Source organism: Hyposmocoma kahamanoa, unplaced genomic scaffold (assembly GCF_003589595.1).
Source record: "Hyposmocoma kahamanoa isolate Upper Pololo Valley unplaced genomic scaffold, ASM358959v1 210, whole genome shotgun sequence".
In the NCBI taxonomy this organism is placed as follows: domain Eukaryota; kingdom Metazoa; phylum Arthropoda; class Insecta; order Lepidoptera; family Cosmopterigidae; genus Hyposmocoma; species Hyposmocoma kahamanoa.
The window spans coordinates 7,946,788-7,970,158 of NW_020653731.1; the positions used below are offsets into that span (position 1 = coordinate 7,946,788).

Genomic DNA, 23,371 nt, shown 5'->3' on the forward strand with positions numbered 1-23,371 from the left:
TTGAGGTACATGTTTAGGGCCAAGTTGTATGGAAGAATAAACGGATCCTTTAAGTAAGGCCTGAGGGCGCCGAGATGAGCACATTACAATCGGCTTAGAACATTACTGGAGAATTTCGCCAGAAGACCGTGCTGAGGAAGTGAATCTGCGGAGTACACGCTGAACTGGGGGGCTCTTCGTCCTCGCTGACGAGGATTGTATTCGTGATTTACAGTACTTTTTCTTTTTTCTTCTGAAGGACACTTTGCAGTCGGCCGCTGATGGCCTTGACTGTGCCACCGGATGAAGTTGAAGTTGAAGGTTCTTAACCCGTTGCTTGACTGCACCACCGATGCTACGCTAGATTTGGTGTGAACACTTTGATAGCGCATTTATTTTGATCTCAACGCATTTAGCGATAACGCGAGGTGACTAAAATTATTATTTAGTATTATTTTGTTACAGTAAATTAAAATATACAATTGTAACATTTTCATTGAAAAAAAACCGATTTTAAAAGTTTGCTTATCGGCTTTTTTCGATTTCCACGGGATCCCCTCATCAGATTCTGACTTCTTGGTGATAATGGGACTATTACGGACTCCTTTGTACATTTTGTACTTTATTTTCTAGTTGTCATGGTGCTAGTGATTTGTTGATTATATGTATTGTGTCAAGTAAAAAATCGATTTTTATTTGCGGAAAATAACTTTTTTAATTCGTGATAGCCGAAACGAAGCCGGAACAGCATCGTCGGCATCAAGGACTACCTCGAGAGTATACCCTTTCAAGCAAAAAAAAATTTCAGAATGGGTTCACAATTGACGGAAAAATCGGTGAGTACATTTACATGCCTATGAAATTTGAGGATTTCCCTTGATTTCCATGGGATCTCCTCTTCAGATTCAGACTTGGTAATATTAAGACCACCACGAGAGTGCACCCTTTCAAATAAAAAAGGAATTTTCCAAATCAGTCCACAATTGACGGAGAAATCGGAAAACATACTTTAAACATACATACAGCCGAACACACAACCTCCTCCTCTCTTTTTGAAGTCAGCTAAAAATGTACACCCTACGTAAGTATTTTCACTCGAATTTCTTAATAAAAGCCTTCTAAAAGTTTTAAAACTACATTTAATATACCGTATAATTCTATAATTAGATTCCCAGGGATTTTTCAGAAGAATTTTCATGCAAATCTTTGGAATCAATACAAAAGCTAAGTTGGTGAGGCCTTACCCTCGGGAGAAAGAATATTTGACACCTATTTATCACTTTGTGAGGTAGGAAATGAGGTCGGCCCTCGGGAAACCCGCATATTTGCATATAAATTTTCATAATCTACTAGGTGACAGCGGAAAAAAATATATAAAAGAAATGTAAATACTGGCCTTTGGAGTTTCTTGTTGTCTGGAAAATAAAGTTCTATTTCTCTTTACAAGTAGAATAAATTCATAGTATTGTATTTCTTGTCATTGAAAAATGGGTTGCAAATTAAATAAAATTAAACTAAATTTAGAAAGTGCGGTGGTTGATCAGTGGGAGAACGCTTGCATGTCACTTGATAGGTCAATGGTTCGAATCCCCAAGGCGACGTGTACCTATGACTTTTTCTAAGTTTGTTACATTTGTGAAATGTAATATGCCGATCACACCAACAATCACACAATCACACCAATTGCCAGGCGCATTACCATGAACTCTTATTACAATTCAGTATAGGTTCGCAACGACAAAAAAGCGGGATGGTGATATACACTTCATGTAGCGCTGTCTCACAACGATTCATTTTAGGTCCTAAACTGAATCGTAATAAGAGTTCATGGTAAGGCTCCTGGTCTCAAAACTAAGGAATTTCCTATACTATGAGCACTAGAGCAACGGAATTCACTCTGGGGTAGCATAGGGTATGCTGGTCTGGGTAGACCTGAACCAATTAAGAAAAGTTCACGTCTTAAATTACTGTTTCTACCGAAAACTGTACCGGGGACCTCTTCATTCAGTGCCCACTTTGCTAACAGTTGGACATTGAGGTCGTCAAATCGCTCATTTGGTGCTATATGGACGTCCATCTAATTGTAAATTTTGGTGATGTCAAAACATTTGTAACAAGTGTTTATTTACGTTTGATGATCAATCGGCAGAAATTTTAAATTTATAACGACGCTGGAAAAGTAAAACGTCTAAACTGCATTTGGAAATATCACAGGCGAGCGATATAAAGTTTTTAAGAAAAAAAAATCAGAAGTCTAATTTTATTATAATTATTAACACAAAGATTGAACACTCAGAAAAAATGCCTTCGATCCCACCGGATTTGAAACGACCTACGACTTCTAGCATATCGTGTCAGACGCTATACCAATTAAGCCACGGAACGAACCAGCGGATCTCACGAATTTTTCTATGCGCTTGTGTTGTATCTTTGTATTTGGGTTTTGAACGATTTTATAGCCGTATTATCTAATTTTATTTTTAATATGGAAAATTAGAAAGTCACAGCTTATGAAAAAGCTAACAAATGAATTAGAGTTGTGATTTCTTTTTCTTAAAAAATTACTTTAAATCACTCTCCTATACTATTTTCCAAATGCACGTTAGACATTTTATCTTTCCCGGGTCGATAATATGCATTGTACAAATACACAACGTTTTAGTAACACGTCATGAAAACGAAATAAAACTAAAAAGTCAATTCAAATCCATCTCCTAGTATAACATAATATCGATGACATCACCAAAACCTCGATGCATTACAAGAAGTACGATTGCATCAGTGTAGCGTCAAATAAGCGAAATGGATTCTTGATTAATGTTTAGTAACAACACCTCTACCTAACGGCGACGAAAAACGTCATGGTGAAACCTAATGTCAAACACGGTTCACAATCCTTGGAAAACTTGTAACGTCCCCAACCCGCATTGGACAAACGTAGCGGACTATGATCTTAACCATCTCCATAGAGAAGGGCCAAGCCCAGCAGTGGGATGTGATAATTGGTCAATGGTGATGGTGATGAAACTGAATTTATTAACCAACCAACTAATTTATTAATTAACCAACGGTTACGACCTGGAATGGATCGTCGGCGTGGATGATAAAAATTCATACCTGAGAAACTTCTGCCAACTAGCCGAAGAAGACTGAAGAACGAGAGTAGGAAAAGTAGTTTAATAGCAGTAGAGTTCCTTGTGAAAGAGTTCGACAAGAGAAGTACTGTCACCTTACTTATTTCAGCTGCTAACCAGTAATGTGAGCATTATTGCGTGTCGGTTTTCAAGGGTGAGGGTGGTGGTGAAATTATAGGCACATGGGACTTGTCAACTTATGTCTCAAGGCGATGGGCCTTTGTGAGTTACTTACCACCAGGCGCAGGATTTGATTGTCCCGTCAACTGATGTCATAAGAAAAATCGAAATTTAGTTAATTTTTTTATTAAAACGATTATAAATTTTATTGTTATATCTTTACTTACAATTACAAAATATTTTTTCTCAATAGGTCTACCTAAAATAATAATTGCAAAATTAAAACAAATAACTGCAGGTTACACATAAATAATTTAAAACAATACAACACAATAAATTTGTGTTATATATAAATATCTGTCTTGAATATATATATAAATATATATATATATATAAATTTAAGGAAAGAACATTGTTGTCGTTTTAGCTTAAGTTTAATTTATTTATTTATCGGATTTAAATTATTATCTATTATTATCGTTACTTTTAATGTAATTATATCGGTAGATATTTTTTGTACATTTTAATATATATTTAAATATATGCTGTGGTTGCCTATAACTGAAGTTGCAACTATCTGTTAATTAATAATAATTTATTGTATTGTATTCGTTCAATAAATAAATAAATAAATAAAATTTTGAATTATGAAAGAGTTCGTCCAGGGAAGTACTGTCACCATATCTAACTTTACTGCCAAGCAGTAATTAACCATTACTATTCCGGTTTTGAAGGCTAGCGGTGCTGGTGAAACTGCAAACACATGGAACTCATCAACTTCATATCTCAAGGTGGCAGTACCCTCGGAACTTAAATGTCAGCCAGTGTCAGTCCTCCCGTAACTTGATACCACCTTGATACCATGAAAAAAAAACAATGTAAAGACATTCTAAAATTTAAATTTCCTTTTTAAACCACTCTTTAAAATATTTATGTAAAAGTGAGAATTTGCGTCTCATCTCTGTGACTTGGATTAGCATAATTTAAGCTAGATGACTGAATTTTTATAACCTTTTTCATTTGTATACGTAGTAGTTCGGAGTAATTCTATTGCGTCTATTTAAAAGAGGTTAAACATTAACAGTCCTCATGCACCATTTATTTTTTATTTCTTTCATTTATTTTCAGATCCTCAAGCAGGTACACTCACTAAGGAACTTGTTACGATACAAAGAACGTAACTACTAATAGTCCTTTTTAACCAACTTCAAAAAAAGGAGGAGGTTCTCAATTCGTTTTTCCTTTTTTTTTTTTTGTATGTATGTTACGTGATATCACCGCCATTTGTGAACCGATATTGATGATTCTTTTTTTGTTGGAAAGATACTGTCTTTCTCAGAAGTGGTCCCATTTAAATTTGAAGAAAATATTCCACCTCTAAGGGTGGTAAACTAGATGATGAATGACTTTAGAGGTCGGTTTTTTTAAACTGGAGGTTAGGTTAGGTTGTTGAGAGAAATATAGCATTTTGCCCATTGACTTACAAAAAAATGTCACAAGTCAACCTATTTAAACGTAGTGACATGTAAAGGAATATGAAAAAGGTCATCGCAGTACTGTCTAATTTTGCTTGCTTCGCTGTCAGTCGAACAAACGAAGACTAAAGCGTGAATACGACTCTGTATACGATTTTAACGCCCTATAAGTTAGGACACTTTTTAGCGCGGACCCGACGTCCATATAATTGTAAGTCAATGATTTTGCCCTTTGCATTGCATATTATTTTATTTTTATCTAATAATATTTGTACTAACAATAGAATAAGATTATCTTGCAAGTGTATTAACAAAATGGACTGTAAATTGTCTGCAATAAATGATTTTTTAAAATTATTTCCCACTGTTGAGCACGAGGCTCTTCTGAGGAGAAAGTTTAGGCCATAGTCAGTCACACTCGCCTAATGTGGGTTGTGAACTTCAAACGTTTTCCAAGGGTTGTGGACCATCTTCGAAATCCAAGGGTACAATTTTCTTAGCTTAAACATAGTGCGACAAACAAATTTGACTGCAATATCCAAATGAGCCTTAACTAAAAAGGTTATAAACTGACACTCATTTCCACTAACACTAAACTTAAAAATATGTCTTATAACAATGTTTGCAATGCAAAAGACACTGAATACGTTGTGTTAAGAGTGTCATATCAATTTTAGCATTGGTTTAAGACATAAGTACCTACTTAAGCTTAGTGCAAGTGGATTTAAGTATGGTTAAAAGTTCTTAAATAAAATAATTAGTAAAACCATCTGACAAAAAATCTTTCAAATTTTATAAATTAAAATTTTTTGGTTTCATAGGAAATGAAACTATTTTTCTGGATTTAAATCGCGTATATTTGTTTTTTTTTAAAAACCGACGTTTCGGGCCCTTTACAGGTTCCATGGTCACGGTTGACTGAGGTGGTACAGTCTTCAACCAGTTATGTCTAATATTAATGCAAACCACCCTATTTTTTCACTATAGTTACATTAGTTATTAAATAAATACCTTATTTTTAATTTTACAAAGAAAACATTCCAATTTACGCTACATTGAGTTGTACAAATTATTTTATTGAATGAATTTTTATTAAGTTTAATTTATTATTAATTATTAATAGAAATTAGAATAAACTAAAACATATTAATTAGTACTGCAGTCTTATGTCTGTTTGGGATTTTTCATTAGAGGAAATACTGGATCCCAAACTGGTGGTACGGAGAAACCATCTTCCGTGTTGAAATTAGGATGTTTTTTAATTTCAATGGCCTCTCGCAGCATCCTGGGCAGATAACGGACTTCTTTTGCAAGGACCTGGGGTTTGTCAAACTTCATTGAATGTGTAGGTTTATCCATGACATGCTCGCAGACTGCAGACTTGTTTACGCGACGGTGTTTGACATCAGCTATATGTTCTTTGACGCGGGTACAAATACGGCGGGTTTTTGGTTTCATGAATAAATGAACTGTGGTAAGCTGTTTCATAGGTTTTTTTAGGACACCAAGAGACTAGACGAACAAGTCGTGCGCTTGTGTGCGAATGTGTTTTTCACGCAGTATGTGTTTCATATAAATGTGTATAAATTTAATAATGAATGTTCTAAGTCTTTTATGTTATACTCTGTGACGTGATTGTAAATGTTTTATTTCTGTTTGTATTTGTGCTAAATAAACGTGTTATATATCTATCTATCTAAATAGGTAATGTGGCAGTCCTTTTCTGGACGAATTCTTTCACGCGGAACTCTACTGCTACCAAAACGGTACCCAATACGTTTCGTTAAAGTCCTATCTCCATAGTAGTTAGTGATTCTTGGGATTACTATTTAACTATTTAACATTCGCAAAATTACTAAACTTCAGTATCAGTAGATCTCCTTGCCAAAAAATTCAACCAGGGTAGTACCACCTTACCTGTTTCTGCCGCCAAGCAGTAATGTCAGCATTACTGTGTTCCGGTTTTAAAGGGTAAGGGTGCTGGTGAAATTATAGACACCTGATATTTGTCAATGTAGCAGCCACAGACCTGCCAGAATGTCTAACCCTCTTCCGACATTCAGGCACGTCTTAGTGCTAGCAAAAGTAACAACCATGCCTTGTGAATCAGCATAAGACACACGTACCAAATTAGTGTAAATAAGTAGCTCAAGAAAATATACCACAGTTATTATCAGTTCATACATTAATATATAGTCATTTACCAACCCACGACTCGTCTATCATTCTCCACCAAACTACCATGGCGAAGTGGTGACCACCAACATCTTTTCACCTGCGCCATGGTAAAGTCAACTTATGTATCTTATGACGCAGTGGCAATGCCCCTCAGATGTCGTCGATTTAAAGCTCTGAGTGGCCCTGCAACTATTGTAAATAGACGTGTAGCTACCATCAGGCGCACGGCTTGTTCGTCCCGTCACAGAATATCATAAAAAAAACTTTGAAATTAAAGTTGCACTGTTCTCTCACTAGGCTACTACCCCTCTAAATGCTTTAGTACTACTTCAAATTGTATCTATTCTAGACACGAAACAAAGAAGTAACTTATAACCAAGGGTTGGTTTAAATAACAGAAATAGGGTCCCCGCGACAGGGAGCCCTAAATATTTGTAACGTTACGTTTTAATATGATTATGCCAATACGTTGAGAAAGGTAGCTGCCAGGCGTCGGGTCCCCCATCTGGTCTATTATATTTTAAATTATGATTTTGTAGAAAGAATAAACACTCACTTCAAAGAGTGTGAATAAATAGTCAGAGATTATGTCCCGGTTCAAAACTATTGACTAAATTGAGGTTGTCCAAAAGAAAAATTAAATGAAGAGTATCCTTGAAAGGAATTAATTTAAGAAATTCATTATTCTGCATTGCATGCAGCCCGTCTTGCCGTCACCCATCCTGTAAGCCTGCAATGCGTCATAGTGTGTGAGCAGTCGCCTGTTTAACCGACTAGCGCGTATAAAAGCGTGTAGTCTATGACTACCCCTAATGAGAGAAGATAGAGAAGTATTATGTATTTATATTTCTAATGCCCCTGTATAAAAATCCAGTGTATAAAAATGTCGCATGCAAATTTAGCCTATATAACCATATCCTATAATATCCTATATAACCATAGGGTATATAGAAAAGACATTTTTCGTATAAGATTGAGGGCTTACTTGCTGAAGCTTGAAGTACAATTCCTTTCCCGTACGTCTACCGCACCCTGGGCAACAATTAGCGAGTACCTTAGTATTATTTCAACACGTTGGTAAGCATATAGCGTATTCTATCGATACGATAAAGAATAATAATATTTAATACATTTTAATGTATTGTGAGCATTTAGCGCTTTTATAAAATGCTTAAAAGGGTACATAAGTTACTGATCTGACGGAGATTACGGATCCTTATTATAAAAAAAAGTCTAAAATATTTCTTTCGCTGCCCTCTATTCATATCAGTCTTTTTCTACGTCCTTATTTCCCCCTGTAGTTTGCTTTCAAAGTTTATTACACAGTTTCTGCATATTTAGATGACAAAAATTCACAGTAGTGAAGAGTTTAGCTCCAGCAGGCGGTCTTGGTCTACGAATATTGCAAATGATAAATATGTACAAAATTGTATTTACAAAGACTTAGAATTTCTTACTCATTATTCTCAGGAGAATCTGCCTTACGAATGACTAATAGAGTTTAATCAATAGCGGGCTTAACGCAGATACTCTATTGCACTTGATACAACAATCGTGCGCAATTGAGCGTGCCTCTAAAGATGTTGGAAGGGAAAGGGACAGACCGCGCAATTGCGCTCATCAGTCGCGCGCGCAATCGTGCACTCCCCGCGCCAGTTTCACGCGGTCTATCGTGTTTACACTGATGCTCTTTCCGTTATAACAAAAACGAACACACGCAATCGCGCGCAAAAAAATGCTAGTTTAAAAAACTCCAAACAGGTAATCGCGCACGATTGCTGGTGAAGGTTTTCCCGCGCGCAATCCTGTACGCTCCTGATCACGCGCGATAGAGTGACTGTGTAAAGGGGGCTAATGACACTTTTAAAAGAAACTATAATTAAAAGGAGTTGCAGGAGATGGTAAATATTATGCAAGGTGCTTTAAAAAGAAAAGGAAGGAAAATTAATTTGGGCAAGAAGAAAGTAATGGTTTTTGAAAGAGAGGAAGATATTGATTTAAGGAGAGAAAGTGGAACAAATGAAAGAGTTTGTGTCTTTGGGTTGTATGTTTACGTGTGATGGAAAATATGAAAGAGACATTGAAAGAAAAAAGAAAGCAGGGAATCAGGTGAATGGTGCCTTGCATGCCTTCATGGGCAGCCAGAAAGTGTCTAAAAAGGCACGACACGATGAATACACTTATGTATGCTAGTGAATGTTGGGTTTGACAGAAGAAGTATGAAAGTAGAATTAATGCAGTAGAAATGAGAGCTTTGAGCTGGAGTGACTCGGATGGATAAATTACGGAATAGTGCAATAAGAGAGCGTTGCGGCGTGGAAGAATGTATAGTGACACATATAGAGTAAGGGTTGCTTAGACGGTTCGGACATGTAGAGAGAATCAATGAAAGAAGATTGACGAAACAGATTTATAAGGCGAGTGTCAGCGGTTGGTATGGGTTGACCAAGGCAAACTTACCATGACCATTGAGGCCATCCTAAAGAAGGGCCAGGTCAAGAGTACCCTTCGTACCACCTTGTGCAGGTACTGACCGGGCACGGCTGCTTCGGTCACTACCTGCACAAGGTGGCGAGGAGGGAACCGTCCCCGTCGTGCCACGAGTGCGGCGCTGCAGATGACATCGCGCAGCACACCCTTTCGCTGCAGGGCGTAGTTGCCGCCATGCTCGGTAGCGAGTAGTCCTGAAAGGCGGTGGCCTACTTTTGCGGAGAGGTTATGTCGCAAAAGGACGTTGTGGAGCGGGTGCGCGAGGACGTGGCGGACGCGCACCCGCTTCGGTGCAGACGTACGGGGAGAAGGCAAAGGCAGTTTGCTGCTCGCCTGATCCCTTAGTGAGGCCAGCGGGCCCTGGGCAGGGACTCCGGAGCCTGCATTGCACGGCCTCACACGTCTAGGAGGCGGGTCGGAGGACAACTGACCTGCCCCCCCGTTGGCGGCCGGGCGGCGTCGTGGTGAATGTGCAACGAACCCACGGCGCCGACTCAACTGGAGGGAGAGTCCCCACATAACCCCTGAATCTCCCTGGGCTCAGGGGTATCTATATAGATTTCCCGCCCATAAAAAAAAAGGTCAAGAGTACCCTTCACCGACGAGCGTGTTTAAAAGCGTTGATGCGTGTTGATGAGGCGAAAGATGTGTATCAGGACCGTAGCAAGAAGAAGACTGTTGTCTCTGCCTACCCCGATGGGAAAAGGCGTGACGTATAAGACTGTATGTATATATGTATAAAACACCTAGTATTCGACCAGCATATTCCAACATCAACTTAAAGCGTTTAACCTTTACTATGTCTCATGATACGTTTCAATAAGAACAGTTATTACAACGACCACAATATATACTATAACTTGTTCGATTATTCAACTTGTTAAGACATGTTCGAGAGACGGCTGTTCATCTTGAGATATGGGACAATGTTAAACTGGATCGTTGTTTAACACAAGATAAGGCTACATAGGGATAAGTCATAACTTTGAAACTTTGTGCGACTTATGATATGTTATAAGGATTAATTCCGAAGGGTGCGAGTTGGTTCGCCGTATGTCAGAGCTTTAAGTCAATGTATGTAAAATAATAATTTGGTGAAATTACAGGCACATGGGACTTGTTAACCTATGTCTCAGTGTGACGGGTACCGTGGCAGTGCCCTTCAGATCTTTGCAATTTAAAGCTCATGAGTGGCACTGTAACTGTTATGGGCATATCAAAAATGAGCTTCAAAAATTTAAAATACAATAATAATAATAACGCACACATTCTACATAGCCTTGAACACCTGAACCCCTGAAACCCTGTGACATGGACTAATCGGACTTTACATTCAAATTACAATGTGTGTGTGTGTGTGCGTGCATGCGTGCGTGCGTGCGTGCGTGCGTGCGGGCGTGCGTGTGTGCGTGCGTGCTTGCGTGCTTGCGTGCTTGCGTGCGTGCGTGCGTGCGTGTGTGCGTGCGTGCACGCGTGTTCGCCTACGTATTCGCCTCACGCCTTCACTTCATAAGATTATAGTTATATAAGGCCAAGTCTATACATAACTTTGGTATTACATTACACAGGTAATACAGTCTCTTAGTACAGACGCCAGTCTCACACAGACTTAATGATGTAACAATATTTCGATAAGTCACTATTGTAGTATATTGTAAGACTTAGGTTTAACATAACACAAAAAAATCAAAAGGAAAAAAAATATATATAACGTAGTGCAGTTTATATACATAACTCAAATTTTTTTTATCAAATACCTTAGCACTCTCTGTATTAATAATTATAACAAACTAGTGGAGTAATTTCACGAAAATTATTCTCAGTTCGATTATGTGTTTTTTTTTACTTTTTGTTTTTGTATGTATGGTACGCGATAACTCCGGCCGGCCGGAATTTGTGAACCGATTTTGGTGATTTTTTTTGTTGGAAAGAGAGTGCCTCCATAGTGGTCCCATTTAATTTGGAAGAAAATGATCCATCTCTAAGGGTGGCTGTTCACGCATGAAGACTCATTTTTATAAACAGCGCCTAAATTTTGTTATGAGGAGCAATTATTTTAATAGTTTATTATTTTAAATATTTTAATGAATCCGGGTTTGCGCACTTTTCGGTAACCGATTTCAATAAAACTTGGCAAGTAGATGTCATTCCACGAACTTTTGAGGTCGGTTTTTCTAGTACTCTGTACTGAGATTATGTTTATTATTTATTTTCATTCTCCCTAAATCGATTCTCCTTTCGTTACAAATTATCTCCATAAGATATGTAAATTGATTTTTTTTTATTCAATTTTACGTCGCTACATCCCTAGAAATTTCAAATCTCAAACGTCACCCTACCCATGTCACGTGAAATGAATTATAATGAAAATGGCATCATCGTCATAAAGTTTATAATTGCAATTCATTTCAATACAAGCCGTATTGGCATAAGTCTCAGTTACTCTTCTATCATGAAGCGAATTTACTTGGATCCCAATCGTTCAATACCGAATTCGACAGCAATTTATTGTGATTTCCGGCAGGCGATTGCGTGACGCTGTCACATAATTTAGGACCCTCCGATTGAAGGTGAATATTTGTTTCCATTTATCAGTTTGCTTGTTTTCTACACTTTCTATTATTATATATTACAGCTGTAACAGCTCATTATGTTACAATAAAATACGATTTTTTGTGCTAAGTATTTTCGTAATTAAATGAAAAAATGGTCGTAAGAACATAAATACAACTACAGACCAAGTCAAATATAACTTCTACGTCTATACGGCGTAGCCGTAGACGCTTAACGTCTACTTTCTTCAAATACCTAAAATAAAAAACTTGCTCGTACAAAAAACTTTATCAAACGAACTTCGGCGAAACCGAGTGCTTATCGAGTTACTTCATTCGCAAGTTACACGAATTGGACATTATAAATGTTTCTTCGTTAGGCATTCATAGCAATAACATCGGTACAAAGGTATATTTTAACATACTTTATGTCCAACTGTTTTGGGAAGCCTTTACAAGAAGCTTTTAGAAGGGTTACAGTTAAATTATATGAAATTAAATTTAGTTCGGGCCCGAGTTACGAGGGGCAACCTAAACAAACTTACTATTGTTGAGGGGTGTAAATTTTAAGAAAACGGCGGGAACAGGTCAGTTTCATTCCTGGTTTAAAACAGACCATACTTAGCTTTCCAGCAGGCCAAGCATGGGAACAAAGCGAAGAGATAGGGGCTCTTTCTGAGTGCAGGCGCGGGCGCGCGGATCTTGACGTCTTCCCTTTCACAATGCTGAAGCGGATACGAGCGGGTATATTCGCACGTCTAAACCGCAAACAAACGCTAGACGCTAGACCAAGCACTATGAGCCAATAGATCAACCCGCGCGGCGCGACCACTATGAACGCAAGGAGGGTCCACATACATTTTATTTACACACATCCGCGCCCGCACCTCAAAACCGGTTCACAAATATAGTTATCACGTAATAAACATATTAAAATACGACGATATGTTGTTATACAAGACAGCGTTTTGAAAGGAAAAAGTTGAGAAAACGACATGTAATATGTATTATTATTGTCAATTGCCTTCAAATATTATAAAAATAAATGGAAAAACATATTGTCTCCACAAAAAGTGCATGTAAAAATAAAAATAAATCCTTTACATAATATCAAAATATTTATGTTTATTACTACATGCACTGTTTGTGGAGATTTTAAATCCGCATTGCTCAAAATGTTGACTAATTCGGCTTGTTACAATAGAAAATATCTACTTTTTACTTTAAAAACTTTGAAAACTTTTGTGGTGTACAAACGAACCTCCTCGCACGACGTACAATTCTGTGAGTGAGTACTTTACACCGATTGGCAAATCCTTTCACCAAGATGGCAAGCTTTGTAGTGTCTGCTATCTTTTTTGTAATATCAAGTCACGGGACGAATAAGCTACACGCCTGTCCATAGCAGTTGCAATGCCACTCCGAGCTTTAAACCGCAAAGATCTAAGGGGCATTGCCGCTGCGTTATGCTCTCATTACTGCTTAGCGGCAGATATAGGTAAGGTGGCAGTACTTCTCTGGACCAACTCTTTCACATGGAGCTCTACTGCTAATATCAAATCGTGATTTTGCAAATAACCGGATACTCTTTGCTGCTGTCGATTTATTTCATGAGTGTCATGATGTTTTTAATAACATTCCTACATTTTTTTGTGAAAATACTCCATTAATTTGTTATTATTATTGATACAAAGATCCAAAAAAACACAAAGAAAAATTTCTTTGATGCGACTTGACTCGAACCAGCGTCTGTTGCTACACCGGTGCCACCGCTCTTACCAACTAATATTTGTGTTAATGAAGGAACACTTTGTGAGAAAAATATTTTAAAAATAATCTCTTTATGTGTAAAATAACTAAAATATCTGGATTTTGAGTTTTGCCTCAAAAACCGCTGTCCTATTTTTCCTTGCACTCCATTCTTCGTAACCCAACTTTATTAAATTACCCAAGTCTTAGAAGTGTATAAAATGGCAAATTTAATGCCGGGCCTTTGCCCGGAATTACAAGACAAGTGGTCATTGCTTAATGCGTGAACCATTTTACAAATCCTGTATATGGTGTACCCTTAAAAGCATAGGCTTAAGAACTTAAAGTTATAAGCGATAAATATTAATTTTAGAAGGGCCATAAACATAAAAGCATTATTAGGAAACAAATAATGGAGTGGTTAGGTGTTCTAAACACATTTTAGTTTGGAAATGTGACAGAAACGATTACTTCTACGACACCATTTATATTCCATGAACCTTATCAACTAAATGCTAGTAAATTATCTTCAAAGTAAATTATCATACGGTTGTTACGTATTGGAAATAAAATGTTTCGGATTTAAATTTTATTTCTTTTTCCAAACAAATAACCGTTACGGCCGCGGTGAAAAAACAAATATAAGCGTTTTAGATCTGACAAATAGTTTTATTTCCAACGTATTTCTATGTTTTTTACTTCTTTTCCAAAGAAATACGTGAAAACTAAAATTTTCCGCTTATAAATTGACAACCGTCAACCCCACCGTATGTGGGACCATTATGGCAACACTTCAAAAGTTACCTGTGGACATATATAGCCAAGAGCGCGCTGGGCACCACTCGAGATTTCAATTAAACTTGATGCCACTTAAATAAGAATGGTACAATATTTGCTCTTGACTGTACTACGCACTTGCAAAAGGGAACCGTAATAATATAAAATGCTATATTTAGGCTTAACTGTAATTGTTAACACCACAATTTACCATCAGAATTCTTATAGCTTCCCATGGTCCGCAATTTTACAAATTTGCTCGCACGGCTGAGGGCTACCAACAGCCATACACCGACACCGCATTGCATAATGAATAAATTAGCCAATTATAGAATAACAAACCATTGTCGCACACCGCCTCACCCACTTTTGGCTATGCATTGTGCCACGCCCCGTTACGGATGCGTCTGTGTTGTTGCAACCTTACCTTATCTTACCGATTAGCTCAACCTTATCTTAATACTTAACTTAATATTGAACTGCCTCCGTGACCGAACGGTTACCATGCCGGACTGCCACGCAGAGGTCCCAGGTTCGATTCCTGGGCCGGGTGAAATATTTGTATGACCTACATTTATTTCTCTCGTGAGTTTGGGTGTAATTTGTGGTTGTCTATGTGTGTGTCCATGGCACCCGCGACACAGGGTTTCCCAAGTGCGGGGCTATGTTGAGTGTGTGTGTTATTAAAAAAAAATACATCACTAAAACTACATCCAAATTACCTTAGTCTTCTTCCTGGACACTAAATGCCAAGGCTGATCCAGAAGTCTTTAAATAGACTTCAGCCGAAGATTTTCAGATGGTTCTAACCAGCAGTGCAGTGCAATTCAAACGATGACTGTGAGACGATGTGTGATACTGGAGGATAATGAAAGATGAGCTTCACAAAGTACGCCATGTAAACCGTGATCTTCGTATATTCTTGGACAGTATTGGCGCTGTCTATAGCATTTATATGGGTTAACACAAAAAGTTTTTGTAGAAAATGGAAATAAACAAACATTCGACACTTTTTAGTGGTTCTTGGTCCAAAATGCATAATTTGAATTTAGGAGTCATTGTTCCTTTTAGCCAGTTCGAATAGACTAAACTGTTTCATTAAAAATATCCACCGTTACTCTGCGCTAGCTATTTATCTAACTACTAACTATACTTTTATGTACAAGGGATCGGAAGCCTGGATGAAATAAATAAATGAGAGCACGATTCAGTTATCTTTCTATTTATGTACAATTCACCATTTATTAGATTTAACGTGAATAAAGTACCGAGACCCATATATTTGTAACGTCCTCTGTTTATTTCGACAAGGTGTTATCTTAATTGCGATTCACCCTAAGGGGGTGATTCCACCCATCCATAATACGAACAACTTATTGTTTATCAGGGACCCCTGTGAAATCGCAATAAAAAACCGAGTGTTTCGTATATTTTGGTCAAAGGTTATAAACATTTAGTATGTAACAGCTGACTTTGTTTTCATGTACGAAATTACCCTAAGAATGAGATAAAATTAAGTTGACACCCTGTGTGCTCCTGTACAAACAGTAGATGTAACCCAATAAACAAATTTACACGAAGAGTCAAACCTAATCCTTTGGCACTCGTACTTGATTCTGTCCATGTATAAATACGTATAGGTACTAAATAAACATCTTACAGTTGCGTAAGTTTAAACTAGGTTACTGAACATTGGAGTTAGAGATCTATTTCCCATTTTGTTTTTCTCTACGATGAAGTTACCTTTATATAGAGAAAATATTTTTAGTTCTTAAGGAGGAAAATGAATTTAATTATTTTAAATTTCCAGTCACAAAAACAGCCTCTTGTGAGTTCATAGCGAGCTCGAGAAGTTTCCCAAGGGTGACGAAGGAACCGATTAAGGAATAAATTTAACAGCTCAGCGGTAACTGTTTCCTGTTCCATTGGTTTGCGCTACGGCACGTCGGACACTGATACAAGTAGTCACTCTAGTATCACGTACGTCACCCAACATCGGTTTTCGCACGGATGAGTATGTCGTTACAACGCAGCTCTAGCCAGTGCTAGATGTGATACTAGAGTGACTACTTGTATCAGTGCCCGCGTGTAACACAGTAGTTACTAGAGTAGTAGTAGCACTTAGTACTCAACTGAGTACAAATAAAATAATATTGGTTCGTACTCGGTAGTACAAATAGCTGATATTAAACATTGAAAATATTAGATTTGCTAAACAACTTAGTCTACGATCTACGATGGCGATGATAATAATGTGGTTAATTACGATGACAATGATGATTTCGATAATCACAATGTCGTGGATGACCATGATAATGTCGTTAATAACGGTACTGATAATGAAAATGGCGATAATGTTGTATTGCTATTGTCTACAGCTACTTAAGTCCTTAAAAATAGAATAATAACCCATTAACAAATAAAATCTAACCCAATAACACTACTAATCTAAAAGCAAATAAGAATAATTGACACTCTATGCCAAGACGATGTATATATAGTTAGACAGAGGGATATAAAAGTGAAACATGGCCGGTATACTTTGCCAAGTGGGCCAAGCCAGTGGCCAAGTTTCGGTAGCAGCTGATATTAAAGGCTTTTTTTGCGTAGTGGTCTGGTCACATGAGTTTTAAGTAGGGTGTTGGTTTTTATTTGCTATAATGGTTATTTTAGACTTTTACTGTTATGCATAGCAACACCTCGCAGCTGAAACGGGAAGAAAAGCTTTTGGCTAAATAAAAGACAGACAACTGCGTAGAATACGGTCGCCTAGTTAAAGGACTTATGGTTTTATAAGTGGTATTGAGTGCTCTTGCCCACAGTCAGTATAACGATTGAACCTTTCTATTGGGGCTTGTATTTATTATAGTTTAATATAATAAACTTTAACATTTATATAATATTAATTCTTATCACAATCATACCAGAGCCTTACTTAAATTTAGCGGATTAGAATATCCAATCATATTGATTAAATAAAACTAGGTTGAATTTTGATTAGGAACCCTCTAAATCAATCGGCAGAAATAAGCTGTTATCTTGACACTATGAAGCTTACATTGTTTACATTACCCTCTAAATTCATTACGTTTACATTGCATTCTATAGATGCTTCAATTTGGTCGAGTAATAGAAACTATTGTGTCAATAAATTGGTTGATTGAATAACGGCCGCCCCTCAATCTGTCAAGTGATGGGGGACCCAATTTGAAGAAGCAGCGCACCCCATGGTGACTTAAGAGTTAAGCCCAATTTATACAAAATGTATGTAGGGTACAGAAACAACGAAGGTGTAGTATTCACAAATATGTTTGCTGTAGAGTTAGATTATAGCCACAGGTACATGAATTTATTTAACAATTTTCCTCTGTCTGTAATAATCTTAAAATTATGAATCACGTAGTATTACGGAGCTCTAGAGCGGAGTCCTAATGGACTAACGGAGAAACTTTCCTATCTGAATGTTACAGTTGTTTAAGTTACAGTGTTTTGATTACAGACTGATTACAGAATGCATCAAAAATGTCGAGTTAAGTCGATCAACTGGATATTTTATGGAAGTTTCGAATGATCTTTGTTTAACTTTTTTGTTATGATCACAATGATCAACAGTTGACTTTGCTTCTTTGTTTTCTTTTACACACAGCCCAAAAATAAAGGTTTTTCCACGTAAAATATTTCAATAAGATATAAATTTTCCATTACAGAAAATGATACAAGTCTGCTAAGAAACAAATAAGTAAGGCAGAAAATTTCCCTGAGGTGACATAATAATGAGAGAGTTATTGGAAATGAGAGACACCGTTACATAGTATGAAATGAGAAATTGTTTTATTTTTTTACTTGAAGTAAATATGTTTTATGTTTCATTTACAATATCTATTTTTAAGAAAAATTATGTCGTACAAAGAATCATTGCAGGAAGAGTAATGAAATAAATAATAGTCGCTCACTGTGGGCCTCATAAGAAGGCTCAAGGTCACGCAAAGTTTCACTGCGATATCGAATTAGAAATGATGATTTCCGCAAAAGAACCAAAGTAACCGACATAGCCCAAAGAATTTCAAAAGTTAAGTGGCGCTGAGTGGGACACAATACTCACAGAACAGATTGCGGATGGAGTCAAAGAGTTTTTGAGTTGCAACCGCGTACCAGAAGATGCAGCGTGGGTAGATCACCCACAAAGTGGACCGATGACCTGTTGAAGGTTACACGAGGAAAAGAGTTATGGTGATCTTAGGACGAGTCATATGAGCAGCAGTGAACATCTGAAAGGGTTGTAACCCTAACTAGCCGTGAACAGGTTCACGGCAATGAAACGGGAAACTTCCGGTCCACAAAATTTATTAAAAAAGTAAAGTTAAAAGAAAGGGCCGTAAATGGGCCGAGTAACTGAATTACAGATATAGATAGGTACGTGAAGGCTGTAGACTGTTATTTATTATTTATTATTAGACATGATTTAGCTTATTTAATGATTGTAAACGTAGTAAAGAACCAAAATTAGCGATTATACGCGATGGAATTTTAATCAGCTCCGACTGTTGTGGCGGTCGAGCTAGAAGTAACCGTGGTACGAAAATAAAATGTGAAAGTGAAGGAAAATGGGACAATTCAAATTTAAAATTTAAATACATGTAAAATAAAAAAAAATGATAGGATACAAGCGCAGAGAGGCGATAGAAAAAGGTGAGATGACGGTGTAAGGAGGTCACACCGTCACACATCTTTCGACTCTAATGACGATGATGATGAATAAAACAAAATCAACAGTTATAATTGCGCGTTAACAAATAGCCTTAAGTGTCAATTACAGCATTAATTACAGTAAGTTACATGTATAATACACGTTGTAGGATTACCTTTATGGACCTCATAAGTGTCGTGTTCGAGCTTATTCGTGCTTATTATAATGTTTCGAAATAATTTATTAACTTAATGAATGTATTATAATATATATTGATGCTTTCCTGTATGCACAGAACCCGGCCTGGGTAGCTACCCTTATCGTACCTACTTTTACCGAAATGCGACGTTATATTGTGTTCCAGAGCGAAGTTTTTTTTATGATACCAAGTGCCGGGACGAACAAGTCATGCGCCTGGTGATAAGCGACATTCCAGTCCATAACAGTTGCAGAGCCGCTCAGAGCTTTATATATAATAATAATACTAGGGAAACCCTGTGTCGCGGTTGCCATGGACACACACATAGACATCCACAAATTTCACCCAAAGTCACGAGAGAAAGAAATGTAGGCCATACAAATATTTCTCCCGGTCCGGGAATCGAACCCGGGACCGCTGCGTGGCAGTCCGTGAGTCCAGCATGGTAACCGTTCGGCCACGGAGGCAGCTTAAATAGTAAATATCTCTCGATTTGCGGAGCACTCACTGCGCCCATCACCTTGACAAGTTCTATGTGCCTGTAATTTCACCAGCACCCTTACCCTTCAAAACCGGAACGCAATAATGCTCACTTTACTGCTTGGTGGCAGTTCTACTACTACTAAAACTAGTACTAATAATAAGGAGAACCACTACAATTAAAGGTACTGAAGTCTTACGATCTCTTGTCTATATAAGGCGAAGACAATACTTTCCATCAAGTGAAAGTTTTGGCTGCCAGTATATATCTGAGAATCGGTATTACATCTGAACAAGGAAAACTGTTCCAGAGTAACAACCAGTCATCTGAGCTCTCATTGAGTTAACTTGTAAGCAGGTAAGAGTTGATGATATCATATGCTCATTGATATCCAAAATATTTCCATCATCTCGTACCCAGTAGACAAAGTCTAACGTCTAGAATCGAGAACCTACAAAATCACAGATGTTATGGGTGAATTTTAAGAAAACGTAAATAGATTTTCCAGCAACTACTGCATTGCATCGTCCGTATGAGAGAATACTTTAATGGGTTAGTTAAGTGACTGATAGATTTGTGACAAAACTCCACATGTGAGTGTAGTATTCAAATGGGTTCTAGACATGCAAACGTTCATTATATGACAAATTTTTGACACATGGACCAGTAGCCTTTATTCACTTTGAACCTGCTTCGCGGGCAAACGTTTAAGTTGTCAGTTCATATTGTAACGGAAATGCATCAGGGAAAATACTAGCTCTTGATGCTTTTAGTTTGATAGATTAATTGATGGCATTTGACGGAAACATTGCTGAAAAGTACTAAGTAAAGATACACTGACTGTGGGTTTCAAATCGCTTTGAGAATTTGTCTACATGATTAAAGAAATGGAATTATGTGAGTAATTTATGCCATAGTCTACCATGTTGGTCCTATGAGGGCTGTAAATGAAAAGTTTTTGAACAGTTTCGTGAAATACATAAGATTATTGCAGATCTCCAATGTAAAGCAAGCGTTACCCCAATTAGGCCATTAGTTACAATTCTCCAGCTAGGCTACATTGAAAACTTTAATGTTTCACCCAGCAGAGAACAACAATGATAATTTATTTTATAAGTTCATTTAGAACACCAACAGATTACACAGAAAAAATATGATTGAAGACAACATTCGGAAAGGCACAGTTTTTATGTGTAAGCAAATTAAAAGTATCCACATCACTCAATACATACCTAAATACAAAAATAATAATAAAATAAAAATAAGTTTAAATAATACTAATCCAATTATTCATTATAATATATCATAATACGCCATGTCACAAATAAAAACAAATTTAAATAATTACCACTAATTATCAGTTCTTACCACAGAATGTACACGCTCTATGATCACTGGTTGACTTGTAACGTTCCAAAATATCGAAAAAATAAAAATAACTCAAATCGTGGTAACGAACCTATAATTAGTGATAACCATTTAGTGAGTAATTACTAAAAACAACGCTCAAATCTCATTAAAATTGGTCCATTGATTCAAGAAGGCATTGAGAATCATCGATGACTCTCCATATTGACGCGGTCTTTATAAAGCCAGGAGAATTTATGACCATAATTTAATTCAATAAAAAGCAAAGATACACGCTTGATGAGGATGACAGGCGCTCGCGTAGAATATTAAAAATATCCGCTTCATATTGTTCGAGAAACACAAAATATGGCAAAAAATTCAATTTCTTAGCCTACACAAATTTAACGTAGACGTAAAACGTTAAATCTAACGTCGCGTCTGATTAACTGGTAACGTTAGCTACAGTGACGTTGAATCCCATCATTATTTTAATGATTCGATTTTGCGATCTATTTATTGACGCAATTATACTGGAGAAGCTACTGAGCATGACATAAATGGTAAGAATAGGTCTACTTACAATACTGAATTCTTATTTCTTTTCAACTTGTGAATAGTATGACGCAATTTACACAGAATACTGAAGAAATATAGTGTAAGCTTCAATTTTCAAAAAGGTCAAAAGACTTCAAGTTTAAAATGCTACAGAACAACATTAGTACTCAATAGTAGGACAGCCGACTGAAAGTAAGTTGATTATTATTTCATTGGTATAACTCAGAATGTTGTCTGCAATAATCTGCCGTCTGCTAACGGGTACCAACATCAATATATTCAACAATATTAGAGACCTAAGATCCAGGAGTTAACTTGTCCGACGCATTAGCCTAGTCATTGAAAGGGGGAGCCTTCCAGCATTTTAGGCACCCTGTTTCATTGTAAAGGTTATAACGGCTAATTTAGGCTTGGTACTTAAGTGGAGAATGCATCTTTTTCTTTCAACACACTCAAATTTGTAATTTAAAAATACCTGTGCTTGTGCGACAAACAGGAAGCGAAGTCAATGCGTGGCATTTCTGATTTTCCAAACCCCGCCGGCTCACCTGGAACAACCACATTGGCTAGGTGAAATACATACTTGTCTGAAATCGGATTTTCTTCAATTTGAAGTTATGTTGCATTTTTATGTTTAGTTTAGGCATCAGTCTCTCACAAACATATGCATACTATAACGCAAAGTGTAAATATTCGTATCTATAATAATGTTCTTTTTGTGGAGAAAAATAAACTTTATCATTTAGATTTTAATTTAATTATATTTTGACGTTCCACTCGATCTATTGGCGGTCGAGGCGGTCGATAGGTTCTCAAAACCTGAGAGTATTTCCATATTTTTATATATATAAAATATCTAATCAATTCATATAATAATAATAATAATAAATCATTTATTTTCTCCGAACAAGTTCAAGACGTAGGTAATGTATGTGTTCGTTTGTCTGTTGCACGTGAAACGTTATAATTGGAATATTTTAATTAGAACAACACAACAAAAAAGGAATTTGCAAAATAAAAACAATTCAAAGATGTTTCGAACGTCTTCTGAAATAAAACAGCAAAAATATAAGCAATAGATAATCTAAATTTTATAATTAGACCGGGAACAAAAACTCCTTGGGATGTTGTAATTAAAAAAAAACTTTTAATATACAACGAAATATTTTCAACGAAAGTTAATTAAGCAGAAAAATCCGGCTTTGTTTTAGCGGTGGCGAATAATGGCGGCTTATTAAAACTGGCTGTCCACAATAACATGATAAATCCCACTGGATACAAGGAGCTTTGGCCACTTGCCAGATCATTTTTGCTGTTCTGAACAATCTTGGTGAAAGGAAAATGTTGAGTTAGATTACGTGTGAAGTCGTTCTGAATATGAACTGACTGTTAACTGTGTTGGTACGATAGTACACTATATTGGATGAATAAATGGTCTAATGATAAGGAGCTTACTGGATTGTAAGTTATACTGTAACATGGTTTCCCTACTAACTCTGATATTATTTATATTGTTCAATAAATCGTAGTAGAAGTCGAATTCTTTGTAAAAGAGTTAGTTTTGGAAAGTGCTGGAAGGGGAGCAGTAATATGGGTATTATTGTATTACGGTCTTGTAGGTAGATTTTCTAACTTTATGTCTTAG

At 36.8% G+C, this 23,371-nt stretch overlaps 1 protein-coding gene across 1 annotated transcript in view; it reads right to left on the reverse strand.

The window, feature by feature from the left end:
* The window catches only part of LOC113227356 (zwei Ig domain protein zig-8-like), a 277,455-nt gene extending 255,185 nt beyond the window's left edge, over positions 1-22,270 (reverse strand). The window contains exon 1 of the mRNA XM_026460248.1: positions 22,202-22,270. The gene's annotated coding sequence lies outside the window, so the exon portion shown is untranslated. The remainder of the gene's footprint in view (positions 1-22,201) is intronic.
* Positions 22,271-23,371: the final 1,101 nt, after the last annotated feature.